Consider the following 13,838-nt stretch of genomic DNA (forward strand, 5'->3'; position numbering starts at 1 on the left):
AAAACCGCCGGACAGACCGACAAGCTGATTCCAGTAAACCCCCCTTACAACTTTGTTGTGCGGGGCAGACCCAGTATACCCCCCTTGCAACTTCGTTGTGTGGGGTTATAATAACTGTTTATATATACTGTCAGTGGAAAGCAGGAGTTCTTTTACATTTAATTACAATCACCATATAAAATTTAAAGTCAGTACAATACAAACACGACAGCTGTTTACAAAACATACTTATTTGCGATATAAATTATCTTTTTTTAAATATATCAATAACATTTTTATCAAGTTCTCACCTTCACAAGAGCAATCTTTATGTATTCACTACCTAAATCCACAGACATCACAGCCAAATGGGCATCTAAAAATATATGTACAATTACTATAATTTAGGCTAGAATGACATACATGTACATGTACTTGTAGGCAGAGCCCATCTTCAAAACACGTCTACTGGCAAAGAGTATTAACAGATATGCCTATTTGTAACTTAGTAAATTATAAAATAAATACAAATTACTCAACATCTATAGAACAAATGCAGTTTAACACACTCAAAAAATATATGCTTTAGCCAATAAATTGTAAAACTGACAGAATTATATTGAAGCATCTGTAAAAAAGGACACTTAGATTGGTTAATGATATTTTTCAAACCCATATATGACCAGATATTAAAATGCTTATTTATATCATCAAGAAATGATAGCTTAGGACATAATTTTTCAGCAGAACTTTTATCTTTTATCTGCTGGGAGAGCAATATAGGCATAAACAAGGCTTTCACCTAATTCACCCTTGCTGATAAGCCCAAGTTTAATTTACATGATAAATCATTTGCATATCAAATTTCACAATTTTCCAAATCAATATTTTCTCATGACTTCATAGTTACCTGAGAATTTCAAACCAATTAACAAAATGGTTGCTATGACAACCAAACTGTCTCGCCACATCATTGATCAGTCTGTAAAACAAAAATAGAAAAGGTAATTGGAATACAAAAACTGAAGACATCAGTAAATCTTAAGTTTGTCCAATATACATACAAAACATGTTTCATTTTAAGGTAAATAAGTAAAAAAAAATAAAGTATTAATTTTGACTAAGAAAATACTGATTTTTATACTTCTGTAAAAATGAAACATAGCTCGAGTTTTTGGTTTGACCTGTAAAAACAATATTAACAATCTTGTTGTGTCTGCAGATAAAATGTGTAACATTTTTCTAAGATCCATAGTTATTCCATATATCAAATAAATGAATAAGTTGAACCGTCATTTGTAGAGCGAGTTTTAAAAAGTTTATTATATCAAAACTTTTTTATGCCAATTTTGGCAAAATCAGGTCATGTTATCACCTTTACATTTTGTCACTAGAAAAAAAATGTGATATACACTTAACATATGCAAATTACTTCTTTATGATAACTCATGATGTTGAAGTATTAGTCAATATTGCCAACCCTTAAATTGGCATATTACACCTCAGGGTAACAATTTCCTGGGTCGACAATATCCACTGCAAAGCATGACAACTCTTGACACACGTGAACACTCTCCCTCATTCTCTCCCTTGGGCCACAACGTGAACATTTTGGTAGAGATGGCTTTAGATGGTGTTTCATGCTTTTAGCAAAATATCTAAACTCTTAACACATATCAGCTTTCAGAAGTTTTATTTCTTATAGTCTTTACTTGATCCATGACATTTCATCAACAGATAATTGACTGAATGGAAATTATGTCTTATTAGCAATTTAGTCGACTATTACATTTTTAGTCCTGGCTTCTTCTGATGCAGTGTCAAATATTTGGATCAGACACATTACGAACAGCATTAGAGATAGCGTGCGTATCAGCGTCATTTACGCAAGCAAATACTCGGGATACGCCAGCTTCGTCATCATTTTGGCGTATATATACGCATAATAATTACAGTTTACGCATTTAGTAAACAAATTTGGCGTAGGCAATGTTTACATTGACACCGATAAAAATGACTGACTGGTTAGCGTACTGTTCTATAAAGGTGTGTTATTTTCTCAGCCTGGGTTTATAATTGCAAACCAGTCGACTTTGTATCACTGAGACGCTCGGTAATAGATGTACATAAGATAAATCAAGCGTCTGTCAGGTTATTGAAGTAGACGATAAATATTGTCAATTTTATCAAATTATCAAGTTGTATACATTGATAATGTCTTGTTCGAAACCCAAACAACGAAAAATGGGCCACAGAACGGGTTCTCAACATCCAAAAGTCTAACATTGAACGGTAAAAAATCAATTAATTGCAACCTTTTATTGTGTACCTAGCTCCTATTTTTTAAAGAAAAAAATACAATGAAACTAAGTTATGCATCACACCTTATTTTATTTCATTTATATGTAAGATAATTTACTGTCCTTTAAATTTAAAATAAAACAGTAATCTCAACATGTAATCTGGTACATAAATGGTTGATTATTAGCCCACAAGCTAAAAGAATTCAGTGTGGGTCACAACTGTTTATATGTATACATTTACTTCATTTCACATAAAAATGGTTCAAGTTCTAATAATATGCCTTAAACCTAAATATAAATAACACCTTGCCATGCTGCAATATTTCTGATAAATTATAAAACTGAGAACAGTTTTTGATTTTTTTTCAGGCTGTACTGTATAAATATAATGTATCATAATATGCGGCAAATTGACTCCCAAGTTCTTAAAACTGAGAGTCAATTTTACTCCTTCATTTGGCCAGAAACTGGCAGTTTACTCTGAAGTATAAAAAACAGTATTGACTCTTGAGTAAAAATAATTATCTAGAACACTGTACGAAACCTAAACAGAATAGAATACATTTGTTTTACCTTATTTTTCATTTGCAAATACCTTCTTTCCAATTAATTCTTGTGCATTATCTGATAAAACAATTATTTTAACATCATTCTATACCATTTAAGGTATCAAAATATTAATACTGTCAATAAATTTGCCTATTTAACTGTGAAACATCAATTTCATCGTTTTGTGCCAGCTATGTCATTTAGGAGCTATGCAAGACCTCATATGGCATAATTTGTGGGAAACACTGTTACACAGTGCTCTAGCAACTGGGCGATTTGAGCCACATAGTGTCACCTTAGTGAAATAACTGGTTAACTCCTATTACATTTATAAGGACTAAATCCATTACTGCACTAAGGTAATGATAGTTGCTTAAAGTTTGTGAACTTTGCTGAGTTTGAACATCAAAGCAAAATCGACTTTGCCGCGTTTTTTTTTTACTAAACCATTTTTACTGATCTTTACGTATCTCAAAGTGCCTTCAATAAATTTAATCCTAGCCTCCAGGCATAACTTAAACTAAACTGGTGATAACACAGTTACTTCCGATTATTGACTACAATTTAGACATCTATGTGACATGATATGCAACTCCAAAATTCTTTCAGGCATATAAAAACAGATTTGAACAAATGGAAAATAACTTGCACATTTTTGAAAGAAATTTTGTTTGTTTTTATTTGATTGAAAGACAGACCATCTGACGTTCACAGCTTGATTACAGTCCAATTACTTTATATCTTATTATTCATTACATGTACTCAAAACATGTACTCATTTAATAAAAAAAAAATAAAAAAAAAGCTGCATTTCATTTAGTATTACTATTATGTACATTTTTTATATATAACTTAATTAAAATATATTACTCAGTAAACTGTAAAGAGATAAAACTTTTTTTTCAGATTAAATCAATGCGCTTTCTCCATATGCCTTCAAACTTCTTCCTGATGGGAGCTGAGGGTGAAGTCACTTAATAATTCAAAATTAATGTTTCTATTTATTTATTGAATACAGAAGTCAGTAAATTTTCTTTTTTCACTATTTTTCAAAAAGTAAGGAAAAAAAAGCACATGGTATTTGTTTTTTTAACCATCTGAGCTAGTCAACCCTTAAAGGTCAATCTCATTATCATGTGGTCAAACATTTTGGAAAGATGGAGGCCAAGTGCTGAATTTTTTTTACCAATAAAAAATTATTTGGTTACTTTATCAGAGCAACAGATAAGGTGCGTATTTGCGTATTTACGCAATTAATTTTATAAAATACGCAATTGATTTTTTAAGAATGCGTATCAAAACCCATTAAAAAAATTAAAATACGCAATTGTCTTAAAAACCCGTGCGTATTGTCATTTTCATCACCGCAAAATTAATCTGTCGTACACTCGTAGTTTTGGACAAATTATATCGATATGCATGATATCCGAATATTCCCGAATCAATGCCAACTAATCAACGGTCTCCGGTCTTCGACGGTCCCCGGTCTCCAAAGACCGACTAAGCATGAGACCGTCGATTTGTCTACTCAGGTTGACGGTCTTTACAGACCGGCAGAGACCGTTGATTTTGCGGAGACCGTCAATAAGTAGGTCCCAGCTGTAACAATAGACGCTTTGAAAAGCAATATGGCGTCGTACAAAAGGGAAAATTATTTGAAACAAAACAGTCGCAAATAATCAAAAATCAGTCAGAAAACGAACTTGTTAAAAATATTATGGAATATAACATGAGCATTTTATATAAAAATAAAACAATTGTGAAAAGTTCTAGTAAATTGTTAATCCTATTTTCTTTTTAAAACAGTTAAGATATCTAAATTTAATTTTATTGACATAAAATTCATATCTTATAATTGAATACCCAAATTGATCCACGGATTTATATTACAGGGATCGGACACTCCCAGTTAACCCTATATAAATGCTTAAATATCTTGTCGTGCACCCGATAAGGGTACATCGATCGATAATTTATAGGCGCTAAGCGAAAATGCCCGTTCGCAACGGATACTTACTTTACAAAATACCATGTAGCTTTTCCATTTATTATCCGATTTTTGAAATTTAAAGTTTATTTTCAAGAAAAATGCTTGTTCAATTCAAATATCTAATTTATTTTTTAAAGATACAGACTATCTGTCCGCAACGACGATTAAGAAATTAACTTGACGAAATCCGCGGTAAATTTACATTTTTTATATAAAAAGCAGATATTTGAAATTTATTATTACGGTAACATAATAAATTCAATTTCAAAATAAAAAAGAAGCCGATGGAAGTTATTCACATGCAGTTGATCAAAGATGCAATATTTAAGATTTATTTGGTTATGTAGTCAAATTAATTTATGCACAATTGTTTTACGGGTAATGTATTGCAGGCTTTACAATTCGCTCAACACGTGAAGTAAATTTATTCATCTTTTTAAATACAAGATATTGCTGATATTGTCAATACATGTATTGCCATTTTCATAGGATATTTAAATTTTCTTCATCATTTATATCATTACTTTCAGGGCTCACACTGGCTCAAATAAAATAATAGCCAATAAATTTTAACTTAAAAAAATAATAGCCAAAAGTTCAGCGGACTATTCACGAATTAGCGATTAACAACATAAGCAGTTGATAAAATAAACATTACATTTATATCTTTCAGTTTTATAAGGATTCTCAAATAAACTGATTCATTTGTGTATATTGATAACTACCTTTTTTTTTAATAGAACCACAACTTTAATTGTTATTATAGAACAGAATAAAAACGTTATAATTAGTATAATTACTGTATAACAATAATATTAAAGATTCATTATAACTTTACATAATGCTATTATCAGACAACTTTTTTTGTTTGTTCTGATCAAATTTTGTCAGCTATAACCACTGTCAATTTCCACATTTCACACAGAACTGGAGTAGATCTAGGTCATATTAGCCTATAGAAATAACACAAGTTTGCAAACTCATTCACAGAATGCAGCCTTTTTTCTGAATAATTTACTGAAAAATATCATCATCACCAATGTAATACAAATTTTCTGCCATAGAAGTAAAGATTTTTAAACAGAACATAGCTTATTTCACCTTTAAATAAATATCAAAATTATCGGTGTCGCGAAAATATGTGACAATCGGATTTTTCCTGTTTTCTGAAGAAATATTCACAATTTTGGTTGTTGTGCAAATAGTTGTTTGGAATTAAATACTTTTTAAATATTTTACCATTGTTTTCCACTGGCGATTTAGTCAAGTAGCTTAAAACAAAAAAAAATCAAAATTTGCTATTACTGGAATTCACGGTAAATTTTGGGTAAGTCAATATCCAGTTTATCAATTTTAAAACGATTTTTGTGGCTAATTGACGGATCTTTGATGGCTATTTTAAATGCTGGACAATATCTTTAAAGTACTTATACAATCATGCTGGACAATATCTTTAAAGTACTTATACAATTATACATCTCGCATGTATTTTATCACCTCGGGCAATATAGTTAGCAGCACCTGACCGGTAAAAAGTTGACACTCAATTAAATGCACCCCGCTGGTGCTAATTGGGTCTACTGCGTTCATTATCGATTTTTACACCTTATATAAACACTGTTGGAAGTAAAAAATAATCGCCAGATTTTGTAGCCAAAATGCAAAAATAATCGCCAATCTTATAAAATAATCGCAAATGGCGACTATGGCGACCGACAGCGTGAGCCCTGACTTTTTTTTTTAAATCTCTTTTCAAATGTCGGTGCAGTGAAGTAGACACTCATCGTAACAGTAAAGTACTCTCGTGTGGCTGTCTCGATTCCGGCCTTTTTAATGTCACTCGTATATTTTAATTATTACACTTGTATATTTTAATTATTCTGTTTATTTGAAATTCAAATTGAATGCCTGTAGAAAGATATTTCTGATATTTTTTAATGTAACGCTAAAAAACAATAAAAATCTTTACAGTTTGAGTCAGTATTATGCGAAATAAAAGTAACTGTTGATTATTTTTTACACATCGCTTAAATTTCTTTGAAGTTTAATTACTTTTGAAGGGGGTTAATTACCAGGTAACATGTGATAATTTCAACTCTCAATCTTCAAAAACAAATAGAATTTGAATGTATACGTGTTAGTGGTCTTTAACTACAGTCCATGGCATGTGTCAGGGCTCTCGATTGACACATGGATCCGGGTTTTGACTCGTGAAAATCAGGAAATGCACAAATTTGACACGTGATAAAATCTGCACAAGAGTCAATTTGCCAAGTGGGATTTTCAGCTATGCAATAATAATTACCTTCAATCTACTCCTAATTACCTATCAAATCCTACATATTTTCAAATCACACTCAAAAAAATGTCACCGTGTGTAATACACAGCATTGTTTATAGCCTGTGCACTGAAGCGCGACATCATTGGATGCAATTTGACAGCGCTAAAAATAGCTCTACACAACTGATAAGAATTACATACTTGAGGTGTCAATTATTGATTGCTTTTAAAGATTTATGATACGTCTTTGATTTACTTGGAGTGCCTGTACATTTGTTATTTCCATTAAATATTCCTAGTGCATTTTGGTTTTTAAAATTAATATGATATATATAGCATACCAGTAAAGATATTTTTTTATAATTTAAACTTTTAATCAGAAAAGCTGCTGCTTAATTTATTCTTTCACAGTAAAGATTCAATTCATTTTTTTGTTTTTGTTTTAGTTGTCTTTTTTTGGGGGGGGGGGATATATATATATATACATTATAACTAGGCATTTTTTCCATGTTAAATATTATCAATTTAGACTTGAGAATCTACACAAAATGACCTCCAATACAGTAATTTTTGTAACATAAAAATGATTCATGTAGTCAAATGACACTTAAGAAAAAAATTATTTGACTCATGAAAATTTTGGCCAAAGAGTCTTTGACTCGTGAAATTCTGACCCTACTGAGAGCCCTGATGTGTGGTAAGAAAATGATTCTGAAGAGGATATATACAAATACAATGAAAATCTATTTTCTTTATTAACATTTATAAATAAAATTGAAAATAAACAACTTAATTTGTATAGCCCTTTCTTTGAAAAATAATGAAAATAAACATATGACAAATGAATCATTTGACTTGAGTTGTGAAGGATAAATATGAAAAAAAAAATCTGTTTCAAAATAAAAAATAATATCATAAAACAGCTGTTCTGAATGCCAATAAAAGTTTCTTCCTTGCCAATCTAATAAATTCATCTATATATGAACGAATGTCTAGAATGATCTGAAAATATATTTAATACACTAATTAGTAGAATATTTACTATATTTATACTAATATTCAGGTAGATCAAATAAAAAATGTACAAATCATTTGGAACTAATTCACGGAAATAAAGATACATTTCAAACATGAATTTCTTTAAAAGTATTTTAGCAATCAAGAAACATTTTTTTGCAATGCCACCATTAAACCATGTAAAAAATAATTATCTTAATCTGAATCGCGGTAATAATCTATGCTTGACGTAAAAGGGCGTCAAAGTGTAGAGAGTATGCCTAAACAATAGGCGAATAATTTTTGAATTAGGTACTTTTTAACTAAACGTCGCAGCGTTCTATCGGCATATTTTCATATATTAATACTTTAGCTGCACAAAATAATACTGTATCAATACATTCATATGTGTATAATTTTTCACAAAGCTGCAATAACACCACATAATCTTGTGAAAATCTGTCATATTTCGCACTCCGCGCGATGCGCGAGACTGGACTTTAAGCTAAACGAAAGTGTCCGATCCTTGTAATATAAATCCGTGATTGATCTTAAAATCATAGGGTAACGAGTTTTTGAATACCCAATTAAATGGAGCCAATACCCAATTCCAAAGGAAATGATGGAGTAATACCCAATTCACTTTTAAAGCTTATCTGTTGCTCTGCTTTATGTACTTAGGTCACCAACAGATTATCATTATACATAGTTTTATACGCACTTTACTATTACTACACAGCATGATAGATGATAGCCTAATTCAGCATGAATAGTTTGTCCAGTTTAATTAACCAGTACGCCTAATTTTAACTCAGTTTTACAACAAAAACTGTCAAATTTATTTTTTACTGAAAAAAATTGAAATGACTGCCTTAGATCCGAGTGAGAGAGCAATGAAAAAATATCATATGTCATGAAATTGAATGAAATTATGCGAGCGTCAGATTCCTGGCATTACTGGTAGACTTTCACTATGGATCTGTCAGCATTCACGTCATGTCAAAGTATATAAACGGGTATGCTGAAGACCTTAAGCTATGATAATTTGCGAAATTAGAAAAATTAGCTGAATTGTCATTTTGTTCCCAAATTCCATCATTTTTCCCCTCCAGGTACCCTAGCCTCTAATTGAGTAACAATACCTGTTTTCAGATAAACTATTCCACAGAATTTCAATTTTACGCAAGTGAAATAACATAATGTTTACTGTAGGGTACACAAAATCACAATACCCCACCAAGTTTATTTACACCTGTCATCAGAAAGATTAATCCACGTGTATAGTTTTACCGATTAAACTGTGAATTAAAACAAAAAAAGCTGAATGAAAATGAAAAGAATGTAAAATATACCTTCGCTTGATGCAATTATCAGATGTTTATATGATGTAATTACACAATAAATACGTTATTATCGAACATTAATTTACCGGCAAATGTGTCGCAAACTGATTGGAGTTTTCTGATAACTTCCGGGTAGGCGTGCGCATGAAATTACACGTAAACTTCCGGGTGACCCAGCAGGTTGAACGGCACTAAATTAAATACTGATGTGGTGAAACTGAGGGGTTTTCAGAATATTCTCTCCCTTACCAGTTCCTTCCCCGAGTTTCCTCTGACGGTTCTCTCCCTATTTTCTGCGAAAGCTATGGCCAGAGTGGTTATGAAACCTGCATATCACAGATATGATGTAAAACAAATTTAAAAAACAGGAAACATGTATAAAATACAGTATTCAAGTAAACTGAAATCGCCAAGGTTGAAAAAGCCAATTTGAAAGAAATAAAAGTACAAACAACAATTTTGTCGTGCTTAACGATCTTCAAACTTAATGTACGGTTTGACATTTTACAGCCTCGACAGGGCACAAACAGCACCATTTGTAACCCCGGCCACCACTCCAAGGAAAAGCAGGGGATGGCTGCGGAAAGGGTCGATTTACTTACCTGCCTTCCTTATCCACATTGGAAAATGTTGAAATGTTTCTGTTTTTGACGCCAAAATGACCGGAAATCATGATAAATGCATGTTGTATTGTACAATTCTCAGCGAAGTATTTTAAGTGAAGATTTAATCAATACATTTCGGAAACGAAAGTTAAAGTCCCGCTATACATCGGGTGAGGGATAGTGGTGAACACATTACTTTAACATAAAATTTTCATTTTTTTTTCAACAATTTTGTACTGTTAGTAGATCTATTTCGCAATAAAGACTTATATGTTTGCAATAAATTTATATTAAAGCAGACCAATATATTAGACAGACCAAGGAAGTCGAATTGTACATGTGTATGTACATGTACTTTTAAATAGTGTCTCATTATTTAAAAGCTCAAGATTTGTTCTGTTTTATGATACTAAGTTTACTTATTTGCCATAACCGTGTGGTGAATATAGCACTACGTGTTGCATGCATATTTTCAAAATCATTGCCAGAATTTTATTTTATTTTTATTTACATATGTGTTTAAATAATTTTTGACTTGCAGGACAAGTGCTGTCATAAAGTACTGGGTACGCTCATGTTTTATGTGTGCATAATTATCATAATCGTATATGCAAATTCTTAATGGCACTAGTATACGTACTAGTTTCAGCGATGGTAAAACTATTTATGGTGTTTACTTCATTGCCTGGCACACTGAACAAGAGGTTAAGTAACTGCGGAGAGCTTTGGACACAAGTGTTAGACGAGTTATCGAACATTCCTTACACTCTTATAAATCACAAGAATAAAATTGATGTACAACATCAAGTAGTCCCGGAGAAAACATCAAGTTTGATCAAAAGTAATGCTCCGAATTATAAATATAATAACAACTTCAAATAACACTTAGTTTGGGGATAACTTTCAAATACTGTATATATGCTACTGATTTTCAGGAATGGAAATGATTTAGTATTTTCTCTGATATGAATTATTTCTATTATAGCTATCATGGTATTTTTATATACGTTCCTGATGCAATTTGCCGTTCACATCTTCTTCATAATAGAAAAATCCTGTAGACGCTAGGGCGTCAAAAATAAATTCACTACCTTTCCAAATTAAACTTATTGCACTCAATCTCCCCTAATATGATGCAGCCAGCTTCAATATAATTGTTCCACGTACTGATTTTAAAATTCTTTCTTCCTGATAATTTTATTTCTAATTTATTTAATAGATCAAAAATAATTTTAGAAAGTAAGTCTTAAACGTTGACTACTATAGTCCAGTCACACATTTTATTTTACCTGGCCTGCATTGTTACTTAGTTAACTTTATTACAATATATGTTCAAAATGCATGCTTTTATATCTTAACTAAATCCTTTCACAATGATCGTATCGATTTATTCAGGGAATATACATAAACACATACAATAGTATCACATATATCAACTTGCATTTTTATAAAAACACACAAAAATACAACAAAATAATTATAAAATTAATCCTAGGATTGCCCATTAAGCTAAAAGCTTATTTCCAATGGGTCCATTTACTGTAAAATTATCACTAACTTATATAATAATAAATGAATTATTAAGAAGTTAAAATAAATGACAATTTTTGCAAAATTGTTCAAGACACATTTTCGATATAATAAAACAAGTACATTGTACACAAACAAAGTGAAATAAATTCCGTATATAAGCTAAAACATTATCAAATACAACATAAACATGTTACAAAACTTTATCATAAGTAACACATCAATTTAATAATAAATAAACATATAATTCACTTATAACACATCAATTTAGTAATAAATAAACATATCACATAATTTTAATAATAAATAAACGTATTATTCACTTGTTTATCAGTTTCATTATTTAAGAAAAGTTTTACTTTAGATATTTTCGGTTGACCTAATATTAATTGGTAAAGAATTCCAGTCATTTGTGGCATTGTAGAAAAATGTGTTTGTAACATGAGAATCATTTTGAGGCAAAACAAAATTAAAATTACTAGATCTTAAATTGGATACATACGTACATATATACACACGCACGCACGCACGCACGCACGCACACACAATCGCACACACACACACATATCCATGCGTTATTAACATTTAAAGAATAAAAGTAAGAACTCCAATTTGTTTGAGTCAAATCCGCAATGCAATTTGTGTAGAGTAATTTTCAAGAGAGCGTATGTTAACATATTTATAATACTGCACGTTTGTAACGTCACTTTTCATTGGATAATCGTGACGTTTATATAGTTTTATATACACGGCCTCTGTCGACTCATGAAGAAATCTGACTTTTTTCTTTAAAAAATGATGTTTGCTGTATTATAAATTCGTTATAAAGATTGTTGACAGGTTATATGGCCGTATATAAACGGCTGTTTAGCGGCTCGGGTTATATTTACAAATAGCCGTTTATATAGGGCCATATAACCTGTCAACAATCTTTATAACTAATAATATAACAATTAACCGGATTTTTTATATATCTTTCTTGTACAAAAAGTCATCAAAATGATCGCTGAACCCAAGGAACCCCAGACTGAGACACTCGTTCTTTATAATTGCAGAGAATGTGATCTATAAGGCTTGGAACCCGTATTACTAATTCGTGTCGCTGCTTTTATAATTTGCTGAAGATTTTTTAAAACTCAAAATGTTGCAATATTCTCTAAATGATGACTAGAATGTGCATTTATCAATTCGAATAGCTGTTATTAATGAATTTTATATCTCAAGTAACTTGATGGAATTGTGTTGATCGCAATAAAACATAAACAGTGAATTTGCTATATATTTATAAATTTGAACTTCATTTTAAATTCCTGGAAGGATTTTATTTTAAATGACCGTGCGCCTTCCGATAAACTGTTTAAAATCTTTGAATGATGACCTCGTCAAAAATTTTGTAATTTAACAGTTTATATATGTTTTCAATTTTATTACCAAAATTTATCGACGTGAAGTAGTCGCGTGGAAAACAAATAGCCATTTGTGAAGGAGTTTGTTCTCTCTCGTACAATGTTTGTCTCGCCTTTCCAATCTGCTGATCACTTCAATATTATTTATAATGTCACATCAAAGGCTTTACTAAAATCATATTTGTATTTAAGCTATTCAAGCAGTGTTCCATCTAAACATGTAATTTTTAATGTGAATCTAGTGAAAATGGAATATGTTCTATGAGTTGTTATACTGGATCACCGACCTGTGACACATTATCTACCGTAAATAGTTTATATAGCAGAGAAGAACTTTATAAAAACCCTCCTTTTTAAAGAGTCGGAACAAATTCAAGCTTTATATGTTAACGGTGTGCGGTTGCTAAGGGAAACATTTATTTAAGGTAAGATTTGTTTAATGTTTTTAGATGTTTCAATAATTTTTTTGCATGTATATGCATTGGATTAATCGCTGAAAGATGATGTTTTGAAATTGGGTTTTGTAGAAAATATAGTGTACTTTTTGCTATTGTTCAGGAATACTTATAAAGAGACACAGTGCGAAGCAGCAGTGTGTCAAACATTAAATAAATAGATGAATTATTCATTAAAGACGTGCACAATATTAACATGGTCACAAAATGCATACATTCAAATTTATTAAAGTAGATATAGAAATGAACGTAGCTCGGGATTAAAAATGAATGATTTAATAGATTGCCAATCTAATCGTAACAAAATCCACTGATACTTGTTATTTCAGTTTATGGGCCTAACATATCTTATTTGATACTGAAAATGGTACATTTTCACAAATGCACCTACTATTTTACAG

At 30.9% G+C, this 13,838-nt stretch overlaps 1 long non-coding RNA gene across 1 annotated transcript; it reads right to left on the reverse strand.

Annotated features, from left to right (window-relative positions):
- Positions 1 to 287: 287 nt before the first annotated feature.
- Positions 288 to 9,572, reverse strand: LOC132748320 (uncharacterized). The gene is made up of 3 exons (XR_009628238.1): positions 9,451 to 9,572; positions 890 to 961; positions 288 to 355 (listed from the first exon to the last, which is right to left on the reverse strand). It is a non-coding gene; the product is annotated as an uncharacterized LOC132748320 (long non-coding RNA).
- Between the last annotated feature and the right edge of the window lie 4,266 nt (positions 9,573 to 13,838).

The sequence above is a fragment of the Ruditapes philippinarum genome, unplaced genomic scaffold (genome assembly GCF_026571515.1).
Source record: "Ruditapes philippinarum isolate M1 unplaced genomic scaffold, ASM2657151v2 ctg1969_1_1_1_1, whole genome shotgun sequence".
Lineage (NCBI taxonomy): Eukaryota > Metazoa > Mollusca > Bivalvia > Venerida > Veneridae > Ruditapes > Ruditapes philippinarum.